We start from the raw sequence: 15594 nt of genomic DNA, 5'->3' as shown, positions 1-15594 counted from the left end.
TTTGTTATGAAGAAAGATAGCAAGGAGAGAAAGACAGATATGTTCTGAAGTATGTGCACTGGGCATTGTTCATACAGAATGCAGCAGATGAGGCAAAGGACATAATCTTTACGGTTAAGACATGGTATTCACTCATACTTCCTCTTTCTCTCAGTCTTTCCAATTTCCAGAAGTTAAAGAAATAAGTTTTAATTTTTTACTGTTTGAAAGGCAATTATCTACGAAAATGATTAAAAGACCATGCTTAAATAACAATGATGATAAATGTAATAGAGTACATTGAAATAAATTTTTCCATGTTATGTTTTTAATAACAGTTTTCTTTGTAATGAAGGACTAGATGAAAGTTAAGAGAGAGGCTACCTGTCGTCTGAGTATAATTTTACTCAGCTTTCCTTTATGCAGTACATCAATAAAGTAGATCAATCATATGCACATTGTTTGATTAATATATACCTGCTATCTATGATGAAGCATAAGACCTAAGAGTTTCCTGCAACAGCATCACTTGAATGGTTAATGAAGGCAGCCATTTCTTTTAGGATTAGTCTTTTTGTGACTAAGAATCTCATGAATGGAGAGTGGGTCAACAGTGTTGGAGCTTGGTAGAAATGCAGAATTACAGACTCAGTCCCAGATCAATATAACAACATTTACGGGTGACTTCAATGCACATTGAGTTTGAACAACATTGCTTGTAATGGCTGACTAAATTAAAAATGCACTCAAGTGTTCCAGAAATCTGGCTTCTGAGAATTGATATATAGAAAGAACAGGAGGAATTCTCAACTAAATATGAAAGAAACATACAAACATCTTCATTTTTTGTTGATTTGAACTGGCTTCAAAATTAGAAATAGCTTAATCTTCTTTCGGTCAGTGGAGATTCAATGCTAACTAACCTTGAGCTATGTCCAATTACTTTTTTCATTTATTTGCACTATAGGGAGCATCATGGTGTTTGAGCAATTTAATGATAATAGTTTTGTATTTTTGGGGGGGATAACTGTTAATCATCATAAGGCCAGTTGCTTTACTTTAGAGTGTTTTGGGAGCCAACACATCTGTATTTCATCTACAGTCTTTATGTATAAAAGTAGTTCTGCTTTTTGCCAGAAAATATTTTAAGGCTGTTTATTTCTTATTACTTTTTGTTTCTGAAACACTCTTCTCACTTTTTTATTAGAAAATGGGGAGTAGCCACCAGGTTGCACACCTTCACTAAGTTGAGTAAGATAATTCATGAGAGCAAAATGCAAAGGCAAACTGAACACAAGTTCAAAATTGAGGTGTTTCTACCTTTGTTGAGTTTCTATTCACATAGCATTTTTAATAAGCAAAATTTGCATCAAAACAAAGATACATCACAATAAGGCAAAAAGGTATAAAGATGTTGAAGGTGGTTAGATTTATTTGCCCTCTGTGGTTATAATTTATTTTTCTGAAATGTAGTACAATAGTGCAGTAACCCCGGAACTGTACCAATCACAAAATGAATAAAACATGGCCAACCAGAAGAGTTAGAATCATTATACATGTATCAACAATTAAAGAAAATGTGTCTATGAATTTGAGAGAAAACAAGGGAACAACATAGGAGGGGTTGGAAGTGGGGAAGAGGAATAGAAAGGAAATAGGCGAGGTACTCTTGTGGAATATTACTTTAACTATGTAAAGTTGTGTTACCTTTGTATCCTGCCTTTGTTTATTTATGTAAAAGTATGTTGCTATTTCACCTTGCCTGCCTAAGGTATCTGATTAGTCTAATAAAAAGCTGAATGGCCAATAGCTAGACAGTAGAGAGGATTCTCTCCTGGCAGGCAAGGAGAATAAATAGGAGGAAAGAAGGGAGGAGAAGGGAGTAGAGAACAGAGAATGAAAGAGAAAGAAAGGGAGACACCTGGGGCCAGCAGACAGCCTCCAGACAGACACAGAGTAAGACATGTAGAATGAAAGAAAAGTAAAAAGTCCCAAGGCAAAACATAGATGAAGAGAAACAGGTTAATTTAAATTATAAGAGCTAGTGGCACATGCCTAGGCTAAGGCTGAGCATTCTTAACTAATAATAAGTCTCCATGTCATGATTTGGGAGCGAGTTGGTGACCCAAAAGAAAGCCTGCTAAAATGTATTTTGTCTTAGTCACTGTGATACTGCTATCAAGAGATGCCATGGTTATAATAGAAGCCATTTAACTGGGGGCTTGGTTACAGTTTCAGAGGTTTAGTCCATTATGATCATGGTGGGTAACCTGTGACATGCAGGCAGATCTGGAACAGTAACTGAGAGCTACTGCCTAAGTCTTAGGCAGAGAGAGAGAAACTCTAGGTTTGGCATGGGGTTTTGAATTTTCAAAGTGCACCCCTGTGACACACATTTTCTCCAATGAGGTCACACCTCCTAATCCTTGTAATCCTAATAGCACCACTCCCCGAACTAAGGATTCATTCAAATATATGAGCCTATGGATACCATTATTATGCAAAACACCACATACTTACATTATACATTTAAAAAAAAATATGTAATAAAGAAATAAAGCCTCCAGAAACCAGTGGATTAAAATTTGAAAGTTTGTAATAGCATCTACTGGTGGTTGTGAAAACACCATGGTTCTCTTTGATTTTTCTTCACATTTTGAAAGTTAAGTAGAAGACTCCATTTAGACTGACCTATCTTCAGAGAGAAAATAGGAGAAGAGTGGTACAATTTCTCTATGCTTGTGAACATTTCCACTGCATGATGACACACACCTGGTTCACTCTATATCTGTTGATCAATGCTCTCCCTTTCAATAACATAAGTAACAGATCACTTCCATATGCCGCTTATAGATCTCAGCAATGGGTCAGTGATCCACATGTGCTTATTTGTCACCATAAAAATAATAAATTATTGCATAGTAAAATGTAATGAGTTGAATTATTCTCATGGATTTAACCCTAGGATTCAAGTAATGATTGATTTTTTTTAAAAAAAAATGTGAGATTATAATTACAAAATTTCTCCTTTTTCTTTCCTCCCACTGAACCCTACCACATACCCCTCCCTATACTCCTTCAAATTAATGACCTCATTTTTCACTTTATTATTTCATATATATATATGTATATACATATATATATGTATATATATATTCCTAAATATAGCCTGTTCAGTCCATACACTGTTATTTGTAAGTGTGTTTTCACAGACGGCTATTTAGTACCAAAAAAATCAAATATATTTCAGGTATATGATTGTTTTACAAACATGTATGCTTACCTGGTACCTCTGGAAGCTAAAAGACGGTTTTAGATTTCTGAAGCTGGAATAAAGAAAGATTGTAAGTTGCCATGTGGGTTCTGGGAACTGAACACATGTCCTTACAAGAGCAGCATGTGCTCTTAACCATTTAGCCATTTCTCCAGACCTTTCATGTAATTTTTATTCTGTTAATTTCTGTCTAAATTTTTAAGAATATTACTTCTATTACTAACAATGTAATATACATATGAGAATTAAAATTGGCAAAAACCAAGTGAAAAGTAAATAGAATCAAAGGTCTTTAATTTCTATTTCTGTTAGAGTTAACAGAGCTGATTTGTCTATCAAGACAGGAAAAATAAAAACATAATAAAAAAGTCATGCTTCAGAAGTGTATAAAGCTTTCAGCTAATTATTGCTATAATATCAAAGTTGTGATGTGGTTTTGTTTTATTTTTCTGTGTTTCACATTCTCCATGAAAGAATGTTCAAGTTGGGCTTTTAATGTCCAAAAACTCTCAACGAGAGTTTGTCTCAGTTGCCAGAGACAGGTGCATGATTTCCACATGGAAAATTAAGATCTTTTTCTATCTGCAGTCATTTATGCTCTTCATGTTCTAGCAGACTTGGGATGCTGGTGTATCACTTCCAAAAGCACAGGCCATGTTTTCAATATGTGACTGTCCTTTACAACTCATGTCTTGTTTATATATAGCAGCAGGTTTAAACATATATTTCTAAAACATTTGTATAATTGGATACTTGTGGGAAAATTTTAAATTGAGGATGTAGCCTTCTTAAGTCTTTATATAAGCATCTCAATAATTTGAATAACATAAAAATTGAGAAAACTTGGTAGTTGTTCATATTTTTTAAGATTAAAAACAGGTGTCCTGCCGGGCAGTGGTGGCACACGCCTTTAATCCCAGCACTAGGGAGGCAGAGCCAGGCGGATCTCTGTGAGTTCGAGGCCAGCCTGGGCTACCAAGTGAGTTCTAGGAAAGGCACAAAGCTACACAGAGAAACCCTGTCTTGAAAAACCAAAAAAAAAAAAAAAAAAAAAAGAAAAAGGTGTCTTAGGAAGAAAAATGTGTTTATTCTCTATAAAGATTGATAGTTCTTGAAAATGTAACATATTAAATGATCTTTAGCATAAGCTAGATAACATCAAATAGATGCTTGGAATATTATAAACAATAAATTAGTACAGATTTTAAGAAAAGTATAGCAACTTACATTGAGATTTAAGATGTTTCTCGTATTTGACTTAAGGGGGATCTTTTACATACATGAATTAATATCCTACTATGAAGAAAAGACAAGTAATTTGTAAGTGGGTCATCTTTATCAGACTATTAAAACCCACCACTATTTTTAAACACCCTAAACATTTGATAATAAAAATAATCTAGGTAATAAAAATGATTGAGTCTAGATTACTATAGTAAAACAATCAGTAATATGAACTTAATATGAAAATATAAGTTTTTCATCATGAAGTACAATAAAAATAGGGGGAAATGGAGAGTAAACTAGTATTTATTACATTCATTTTTTCTCTGCCAAGGGCGGTAGAGAATTACATAGTTTAATGTTCCTAAGGAATTGAAAGAGGATATTACCTCTCATTTGGAAACAAGGGCACTAACAATCTATGCAAGTTTAAGAACATATCAAGATCAGCAAAGAGAGGACAGTAAATGATAAGAATTTATCCAGCATATGTGATAGCAAAATTGTTCATGTACCTCTCATTGTATCATATTGTCTTTATAATTTCATATTTAAATTGTTCAAATTTGAATAAATAGTAGAATTACTAAACATATAAGTATACTAATATGTGTAATATTTATAATTTATTCTTATTTTATGAAGTAGTTATTGATTTTTCAGGTTAGAAGAGAACACAAATATCTGTGATTATTTACAATGATGTAAATAGATAGAGGGATTAATTAACTCTTCCTTAGATGGAAAAATGTATATTCTTCTTGCTTATTCATTTCTGGTCCACATTTCCTTATGCACATCTGTTTTTAAATGTACAATATTCTGTATGTCATAACTCACATCAGCATATTTTGAGCCTTTCTATCTAAAACAGCAATTACTGTGTCTTGCTATATGTTGTTTTAATTTTGTGTGAGACAGTATATTTGGTAAATAGTCTTAAATCAGTGACCATTGGTAAAATTTTAAAAGTGTATGCTGCTTCTGCCGTCTAGAGTAAAAGATGATTGGAATTTTATGAGAAAGTAGATAATAACATATATTTTCTTTTAACCTGAAAAGTGATGAAAGAAAAAAATCTTAGAAATATGAATTTAGAGAACTTATATTCTGCATATGGGCACAAACTCTAGGACACAGCCAAAGAATTTATTAAAAGAAAAGTAGAAAGGCAGACATTATTCATAAAAAAGACACATTACTAAAAACACTTTGGCTTAAAAGAATTTTTGTTTTGTTTTTCTAAACATTATATGGATTCAATCTATTATATTTAGGAATATATGTGAATAGATAGATAGGTGATAGATAGATAGATAGATAGATAGATAGATAGATAGATAGATAGATGCATGCAATAACAGTGAAAAATAGGCCATAAACTTGAAGAGCAGGGTGAAGTATGTAGAAGAATTGAAAGGGAGGAAAACGAAGGGATAAATATTGTAATTAAATTATGATCTCAAAAATAAACAAAACAATAAGAAAATAATTTTGGTGAATGAAAGACAATAAGGCAGCAATGTTTAAATTCTTAATATATTTTCCTCACATTCTAATCTGGCTACAAATATCTTTTCTTACATATGAATGTTATTCCAAAATAATTTCTATGTATATGAAAATTGAGTCTTAATTTATAATTCATCATCCAATTACTAAATTGAGGCCATGCTTAGAACTCAGTGGCTAGAACATTTACATCAGAACAACCCCATGCTGTTCTACAGCTCTAAAATCTGGTAAAAGAATCTCTCCTAGTTTTTAAATTATCTTTTCTCTCCCATAACATGTGACTTTCAATTAATGTTTGAACAGGTCCAATAAAAAAGAAGCTTGCAAGCAAGTTGGGAAAATGTCTCAGCAGTTAGTAGATGGTACAGCTTCTGAAGAAAACCAGTGTTTATTTCTTAGTTTCCTGGTGTGACTCAAACACCTATATGTCTAAATCCAGAGGATCTGATGTCCTCTCCTGGATTTTGTGGGCACCTGTACTCACATGGGCACATAACCTCACACAGCCACAGCCACATATACATAATGAAAATAAATCTAGAAACAAAATTAAATTTGGAAAGCTAGGAAACTTCAGTTGAAATACAGGAAACTCATGATCTTCCTGCCTTCACCTCCTTCAACAAATCCTACCAGCCTGTGCCACCACATCCACACTCAAGCACCAGTCTGAGCTCCAGGAATCCAGTCGAAGAGAGGGAAGAGGGATTCTATGAGCAAGGGGTATCGAGATTATAATGGGGAAACCTACAGAGACAACCGAACCAAGTCAGTGGAAACTCATAAACTTTAGACCAACAGTGATGGAGCCTCCATGGGATTGGAAAAGGTCCTTTGCATAAGGAGACATTTGTGTAACTTGATCTGCTTAAGGAGCCTCCAGAAGTAGGATCAGAATCCATCTCTGATGCATGACCTGGCTTTTTGGAGCCCACTATCTGTGGTGGGACACCTTGTACAGCCTTGATGCAGGGGGAGGGGCTTGGACCTGCCTCAACTCAATGTAACAGGCTTTGCTGACTCCCCATGGGAGACCTTATATTTTCAGAGGAGGGAATGGATGGTGGGTTGTTGGGGGAGGGAAGAGAGGGAGATCTGTGGATGGTATGAAACATGAATAAGAAAATTTCTTAATAAATAAAAACAATCTTAAAAATAAAAACAGGAATGTGAAGAAAATATTCTGAACATATTTTTCAATTTACTCATTCATAGAATGATCTAGAATTTCATTGTAACCCTAATCTTGCTAAAGAATTTATCAGTTTTTAAGAAAACTTATTATGAATGAATTTCATTTAAAACTAATACAATCTAGACAGAATGTTATACTCATTTCACTATGATTTTTCTAAGAGTATTAAAACCCATCTATCCTAAGTAAAAATCTTGCAAAGAAATGCCCATGCGTTTGAATGTAAAAACATGCTTAATTATGGAACCTTCCCTACATGTAAGTAGACTGTAAAATTGTATTTGGATCTTTTTAATGTATACCCATCATTAGGAAACTGCTTTTAAGGTTGAGCAAGGCATAAAGAGCAATCCATCAGCAACCCTCCTCTGTGGTCTCTGCATCAGCTCCTGCCTCCAGGTTCCTGCCCTGCTAGAGTTCCTATCTGGACTTCCTTTGATACGGAATTGTGATGTGGAAGCATAAGATGAATAAACCCTTTCTCCACCCCTCCCAAAATAGAAAGCTGCTTCTAAATTTATTTATAATAATGAGCTATAATTTAAAGCTCTTGAAACAATTTTTGCAAGAGCACGATAACAGTAACATTTGATGTTGACAATAGTTTATTTTCTTTATTTGTGTTATAACTTTTTGTGTATAAATAAACCTTGCTCTTAACATGTTTTGAGTATCTAATCACCATAATGATTTCTGGCCAAAGAATCCTTCTTTCTAAGATTTCCTCTGTCAAATTCTCTTCCTTTCTCTTGAATTACCAATTATACTTGTTTAAGCCCTTTCCTTCCAATTTTCTACTCTTGTTCATCAAATTAAAAGAAATGTGCACATACTTACACACTCCTTTTTAAACTACTTGTTAAACACCCTTTTCCCATTATTTGTATGTATGTGCAGATGTGGTCTGCACTACTTTCCTAGAGTACAGTGTATTATCTCTACTATATATCAGTGATGTGCTCAGTTCCTAGTGATGAACATTTGTCTTATTTCCCATTGGAACCAAGTAGGTTTCCTAGTGGCTGTACCCAGCAGGACTTCATAAGAGATTGATTGGACCATGGGCCTGAGTATCAGGTGTTTGTAAGGGTCTACACTTGACTGTAACTACCAAGGGGAAGGTCTTTTGCTCCACCCCTTGGCAGTTTTTTAAAATATTTTTATTTTATAATTAATTTAATTTTATATATCAGCTACAGATTCCCCTGTCCTCCCTCCTCCCAGTCCCCAGCCTTCCCACGCAATCCACCCCACATTCCCACCTCCTCTAAGGCAAGGTCTCCCCAGGGGAGTCAGCCCAGCATGGAAGATTCAGTTGAGGCAGGTCCAGTCCCCTCCTCCATACACCAATGCTGAGCAAAGTGTCCCAGCATAAGCCTTAGGTTTCAAAAAGCCAGCTCATGCACCAAGGACAGGTCCTGGTCCCACTGCTTGAGGGCCTCCTAAACAGTTCAAGCTAATCAACTGTCTCACTTATCCTGAGGGCCTGACCCAGTTTCATAGGTGCTCCTCAGCTATTGGTTCACAGTTCATGTGTTTCCACTAGTTGGGCTATTTGTTCGTGTGTTTTTCTAATCATGGTCTCAATATCTCTTGCTCATAAAATTCCCTTCTCTCTTTCGCCAATTGGACTCCTGGAGCTCCACCTGGGGGTTGACCGTGGATCTCTGCATCTGCTTTCATCAGTCAATGGATGAGAGTTCTATCACGACAGTTAGGGTGTTCAGCCATCAGATCACCAGAGTAGGTCAGCTCAGGCACTCTCTAGACCATTGCCAGCAGTCTATAGTGGAGGTATCTTTGTGGATTAATGGGGACCTCTCTAACACTCTGTTTCTTCCTATTCCCCTGGGGTCTTCATTTATCATGGTATCTCTTTCCTTGTTCTCCCACTCTGTTCCTGATACAGCTGGGACCTCCTGCTCCCCTAAGCTCTCTTTCCCCCGACCCTTGCCTTTCATTACCCCACCCCACCCCCAATTTGCTCATGTAGATCTCATCCATTTCTCCGTCTTTGGGTGATCCCTGTGTCTTTCTTATGGTCCTCTTCACTAGGTAGCCTCCCTAGAGTTGTGAGTTGCAGTCTGGTTATCCTTTGCTTTATCCTATGAGTGAGTACATACCATGTTTGTCCTTCTGAGTCTGGGTTACCTCACTCAGGATGGTATTTTCTATTTCCATCCATTTGCCTGCAAACCTCATGATGTCGTTTTTCTCTGCTGAGTAGTACTCCATTGTGTATATGTGCCACATTTTATTTATCCATTCTTCAGTTGAAGGGCATCTAGGTTGTTTCCAGGTTCTGGCTATTACAAATATTGCTCCTATGAACATAGCTGAGCATGTGTCCTTGTGGCATGATTGAGCATTCCTTGGATATATGCCCAAGAGTGGTATAGCTGGATCTTGAGGGAGATTGATTCCCGATTTTCTAAGAAAGCACCATATTGATTTCCAAAGTGGCTGTACAAGTTTGCATTCCCACCCACAGTGGAGGAGTGTTCCCCTTGCTCCACATCCTCTCCTACATAAGCTGTCTTCAGTATTTTTTATCTTAGCCATTCTACAGGTGTAAGATGTTATCTCAGAGTGGTTTTGATTTGCATTTCTCTGATGATTAAGGATTTTGAGCAATTCCTTAAATGTTTTTCAGCCATTTGAGCTTCTTCTGTTGAGAATTCTCTGTTTAGCTCTATAGGCCATTTTTTATTTGGACTGTTGGGTATTTTGATGTCTAATTTCTTGAGTTCTTTATATATTCTGGATGTCAGTCCTCTGTCATATGTGGGGTTGGTGAAGATCTTTTCCCATTCTGTAGGCTGTCATTTTGTCTGGTTGACTGTGTCCTTTGCACTACAAAAGCTTCTCAATTTCAAGAGGTCCCATTTATTAATTGTTTCTCTCAGTGTCTGTGCTACTGGTGTTATATTCAGGAAGTGATCTCTGGTGCCTATGTATTCAAGACTACTTCCTACTTTCTCTTCTATTAGGTTCAAGCAAACTGGATTTATGTTGAGATCTTTGATTCACTTGGACTTAAATTTTGTGCATGGTGACAGATATGGATCTATGTGCAGTCTTCTACATGTTGACATCCAGTTATGCCAGCACCATTTATTGAAGATGCTTCCTTTTTTTGATTGTATAGTTTTGGCTTCTTTGTCGAAAATCATATGTTCATAGGTGTGCGAATTAATATCAGGGTCTTCAGTTCAGTTCCATTGGTCCACATATCAGTTTTTATGCCAGTACCAAGCTGTTTTTATTGCTGTAGCTCTATAGTAGAGTTTGAAGTCAGGGATTGTGATGCCTCCAGAAGTTGTTGTATTGTACAGGATTCTTTTGACTATCCTGGGTTTTTTGTTTTTTCATATGAAGTTGAGTATTGTTCTTTCTAGGTCTGTGAAGAATTGTGTTTGGATTTTTATTGGGATTGCATTGAATACGTTGATTGCTTTTGGTAAGATTACCATTTTTACTATGTTAATTCTGCCTACCTATGAGCATGGGAGATCTTTCTATTTTCTGACATCTTCAATTTCTTTCTTCAAGGACTTAAAGTTCTTGTCATAGAGATCCTTCGCTTGTTTAGTTAGATTTACCCCAAGGTATATCATATCATTTGTGGCATTGTAAAAGGTGATGTATCTCTGATTTCTTTCTCAGCCCATTTGTCATTTGTATATAGAAGCGCTACTGATTTTTTTTTTTTTTGAGTTGATCTTGTATCATGCTGTGTTGCTGAAGGTGTTTATAAGCTGTATCAGTTCCTTGGTTGAATTTTTGGGGTCACTTATATATACTATCATGTCATCTGCAAATAGTGAAAGCTTGACTTCTTCCTTTCCAATTTATATTCCCTTGATCTCCTTATGTTGTCTTATTGCTCTGGCTAGAACTTCAAGTACTATATTGAATAAGTATGGGGAGAGTGGACAGCCTTGTCTTGTTCATGATTTTAGTGGCATAGCTTTGAGTTTCTCTCCATTTAATTTGATGTTGGCTGTTGGCTTGCTGTAAATTGCCTTCATTACGTTTAGGTATGGTCCCTGTATTCCTGATCTCTCCAAGTCCTTTATCATGAAGTGATGGTGGATTTTGTCAAAGGCCTTTTCAGCATCTAGTGAGATGATCACTTTTTTTTTCTTTCAGTTTGTTTATACGTTGTATTATATTGACCCACCATCCATTCCTTCCTCTGAAAAGATAAGGCCTCTTATGGTGAGTCAGCAAAGGCTGTTACATTCAGTTGAGGCAGGTCCAAGCCCCTCCCCCTGCATCAAGGCTGTGCAAGGTGTCCCACCATAGGTAGTGGGCTCCAAAATGCCAGGTCATGCATCAGAGATGGATTCTGATCCTACTTCCAGGGGCCCCTTAAGCATTGTTATAAATATACCTTTAGAATAAAGTTCTGGTTAGGTGGATATGGATCTAGGCCCACACGAGTCTATCATGCATTTCTCTCTGTTTTTTCTCTCCTCCTTTTTTCTAACTGAGTCTCTTATCCCGCATTCCTCAAAAGTTCCTGGGATAAATAAATGTGGAGGCTGGTCCACCACAATTTCCAAGTGTTATATATAAAGTCTCAGTGGCTTTTGCACATTTTACCAGTGTATTTGGGGTTAGATAAATGCATCAGCGGCTGGCTATCTGCCTGCCAACCTTCCTTTCTTCCTTTCTCCCTTGACTATATTCATAGACTTACACATTTTTTGTTGTTTTTTTGCTACATGTTATTGTTAAGTTTGTTGAACTCCTGTCTGATGTCTACCAGACCTGTCTTTCCAGTGGCAGTTCTCCTTATTTGCTTCCCAAGTATCTTAAGACAGTCTTAAGGTTGCATTTTGTGGATTGTACAGGTCCGCTTAGATGATCAAGCTTTGTAATTTCAAGATAACCTGAAGCACTGTGAATGAATGAAGCAATTCTCAGTATAACATACATCCTTGAGAGACTGTTCTCCTTGTGATGTGTATACCAGGACCATCAAAGTTCCAAGGATCTACTGAATAACACATAGGTGTCTCTGAATTTGGGAACCTCATGCTGGCATTCAATTTCACTTATTCTCAGTTCATATGTTCGGCTTCTGCCCATTTGGCAAGGGTGGGACTGTCCCTCCTTGTGCATTGCCTAGCCTGAGCCAGTTTCCTGCCACTTTTAACTTTTGGTTCAGCAATGTCAAGCCCTTCCAGTTTCCACAACTGCTTTCTGAGCCATGCTTCACTTGGTGTTGCATCAGGGTGAAGTCTGACTCTTCAACGTATATGTTCCCTGATCAGAGACACTCTGGATAGCTTTTAAGAAGAGATTCTACCAAGATTTTGCCTCCTGTCTTCCATGCTTTGTAAAGAGACAAAATGGAATTGCTCTTCCACTAACAGATCTGCCAGAGACTATGTCACCAAAACCTGCAACTGGATGTGAAGCTTGACAGGGTTGAGGGCTTCTCTGAAGGATAGGAACATCAATCTTTCATTGGGTTTGCCTTTTAGAAGCATTTCTATTATGTAAGTTTATTTCACCACCACATAACTCAGTGGCTGGGGCTATGTTCAGCTCTCTTCTCTGTGTTTTTTTTTTTTTCTTTTTTTGTTTTGTTTTTTGAGACAGGGTTTCTCTGTGTATCTTTGGTGCCTTTCCTGGAACACACTCCATAGCCCAGGCTGGCCTGGAAATCACAGAGATCTGCTTGCCTCTGCCTCCAGAGTGCTGGGATTAAAGGCATGCGTCACCACCATCCAGCTATAATTTTTACTTTTATTTATGAGACATAGAAGTAGTTCTCTCTATTTCTTTCATTATGGTAGACTCCTTCCCCCCCCCCATTTTGATTCATCCCTTCAACTGCTTGTTCAGAGGCAGTCTGTAGTTCAGCAGATTACGTGGTCACAATTCAGCTTGCCTTTGCCTTCTTATTTAGGGGCTTTAGAATCTTTTAAGAATCAATTCTTTGTCTGTTTTCTGAGTTTGATATGCATCTTACCAACACATTAAATATTCATAGCTATAATTTCTTTGGAATTTATCTTTAAATGCAGTCATATTTGTCAAATGGCAATTTTGAACTCACTATGTGATTCAGTGAAGGGTCTATCACTCTCCAATGAGTTAAGCTAGTCATGTTAAGCTGAACTTCCATTTACACCAGTTTGCATTTTTTTGTCCTATGCCTTGAATTAATACTGAGTTACTTTATTTAGATAGATTTATAATACATATTCATTTATGATGATACCTTCATATTATGAGGTTTTAACTCTCAGAAATGTATACTTATTAATCTTCAGTTAATAATGTTCATTTATAATTTAGAAATGACATAGCCAGTTCTGAGATACAAAATATGACTTGTTCTGTTTTTAAATAAGTTTACATTAAAATTAGGCATTAATTTATTATTTAATGATGAATAGTGATATTCAGGAAAAATAACCATTTTGCCTGTTAAAATCTGTTTTTGAGTTTTAGGACTGTTTTTATATAGTCTGCTTTTCTAACTTTTAGAATTGTTTTTATAAGTTTTAAATTATCTTCCCCTTTTCAGTAGTGGACTTTCACGAAAAAATGATTTGTAATAATCCTACACCAATGTTTTCTCCATTTAGCTAGTATTTTTATATAGTTTATTTATGCATAATTTCTGTAATTCTGTACTAATTTTTTATTGATTCTTTTCTGAATTTCACACAAGTACAATAGCATTAATCATTTTATTTATTTGTGTTTTCCTGAAAATATCAACACAGTTTTCTTTATTTTTGTATTTGCTTTGTCATTGTATTTGTATATGTGTCTGGGTTTGGGTATTTAACTTTGTGTGTGTGTTTGTGTGTTGAGACAGATTTTTATGTAGCACAAACAGGACACAAAATGACTATATTACCATGACAAAGATCTTGGTTCCTGACCCCATCCATATCTTTCCTTCTTAAGTAGCAGGTTTACAGGAAAGTGCTGTCACATCCAGCACTTACATGGCTCTAATTTTAATCAGAAAAAGGTCCTGGTTTTCTCTAGTACATTATTTGTCTTTCTTGCTGAGAGCTCTATCATTTTTCTTATTAAAGAACTGTGTTCTAATTGTTCATTTGCAAATTAATAATTATGAATATATATCCATCATCAAATGCATTGTGATATTAATGATAATCATAGGTTTTATTTCTAAATATCATGATATTGTAGGCAGATTTTTCTGTCTCACCTGCCAGCTCCGAAATAACTACATGGCAACTTCTTATTAATTATGAAAACTCGCTGGGCCGTGGTGGCACACGCCTTTAATCCCAGCACTCGGGAGGCAGAGCCAGGTGGATCTCTTTGAGTTTGAGGCCAGCCTGGTCTACAGAGTGAGATCCAGGACAGTCACCAAAAACTACACAGAGAAACCCTGTCTCAAACAACAACAACAACAATAATAATAATTGTGAAAACTCGACTGATACTTAGGCTTGTTTCTCACTAGCTCTTATAACAAATTAACCAATTTCTATTATGTTACTTTCTGCTTCATGGCTTTGTTGTCTTTATTCTGTACTGCCCTTGCTGCTTTCCTGCTTACTCTATGTCGGGCTGGTGACTCCACCTTCTTCTTCCCAGGGTCCTCTCTTCCCTGAAAAATACTGCCTGGCTAATGACCATTTAGCTCTTTATTAAACTAATCACAGTGACATATCTTCACACAGTGTAAAGAAATATTCTTCAACATGATATGCTAAATGTTTTCCTAATTTCCTAATCTTGAAACAGCCTCACACTATTAAAATTGTCACATTTGGTCAAGAGTAAGAAGTTTATAAATTTTACTGGTAGACATTGTTTATCAACACTATAATTTTGATCTTTCATTAAGACTAATAAATATCTGTTGTGTGTATGTGTTTTCAAATATTTGTGCCAAAGTTATGTGTAATTATGTAAAGGTGTTTTTCTTTCATACTCTCTGGAAACATTTCAACAATTTTAATTTTCATCTTCAAAATGAAAGCATTTTAGCAGAATCATTTGTGCTAAATTAAATCATTTGTGTCAGCTCCGTGAGCTTTATGTTTAAAGTATTTTATTACCAAGAAACCAAAAACTTTACTTAAACAATGTCATAATGTAATTATTTTTATGGCTTCTAATTTTGATTTATTTTGGATTTACTATGTCAATTGTCCATGCATTTTTCCCCCCTTTGGGGAAAAATGTGTCTTGATAGTTGTTAGTGTGTTTCCTATCTGTTATCTCAAGGAAGCTGCTTTGAGAATTATCTATATTTTTTACAATTGAAAATTACTCTTTTTAGATATTTTTATTTATTTCATATGGGTTTACTTTTTTCATCTTTCATTTTGTATTAGATTCATAGAGCTTGCACACTTCCGTGAACTAGATCACATATGTTTATCAGCATAAGCAT

The sequence above is a fragment of the Peromyscus eremicus genome, chromosome 15, assembly GCF_949786415.1.
Source record: "Peromyscus eremicus chromosome 15, PerEre_H2_v1, whole genome shotgun sequence".
Classification (NCBI taxonomy): Eukaryota; Metazoa; Chordata; class Mammalia; order Rodentia; family Cricetidae; genus Peromyscus; species Peromyscus eremicus.
Note: the sequence above shows the minus strand (reverse complement) of the source record.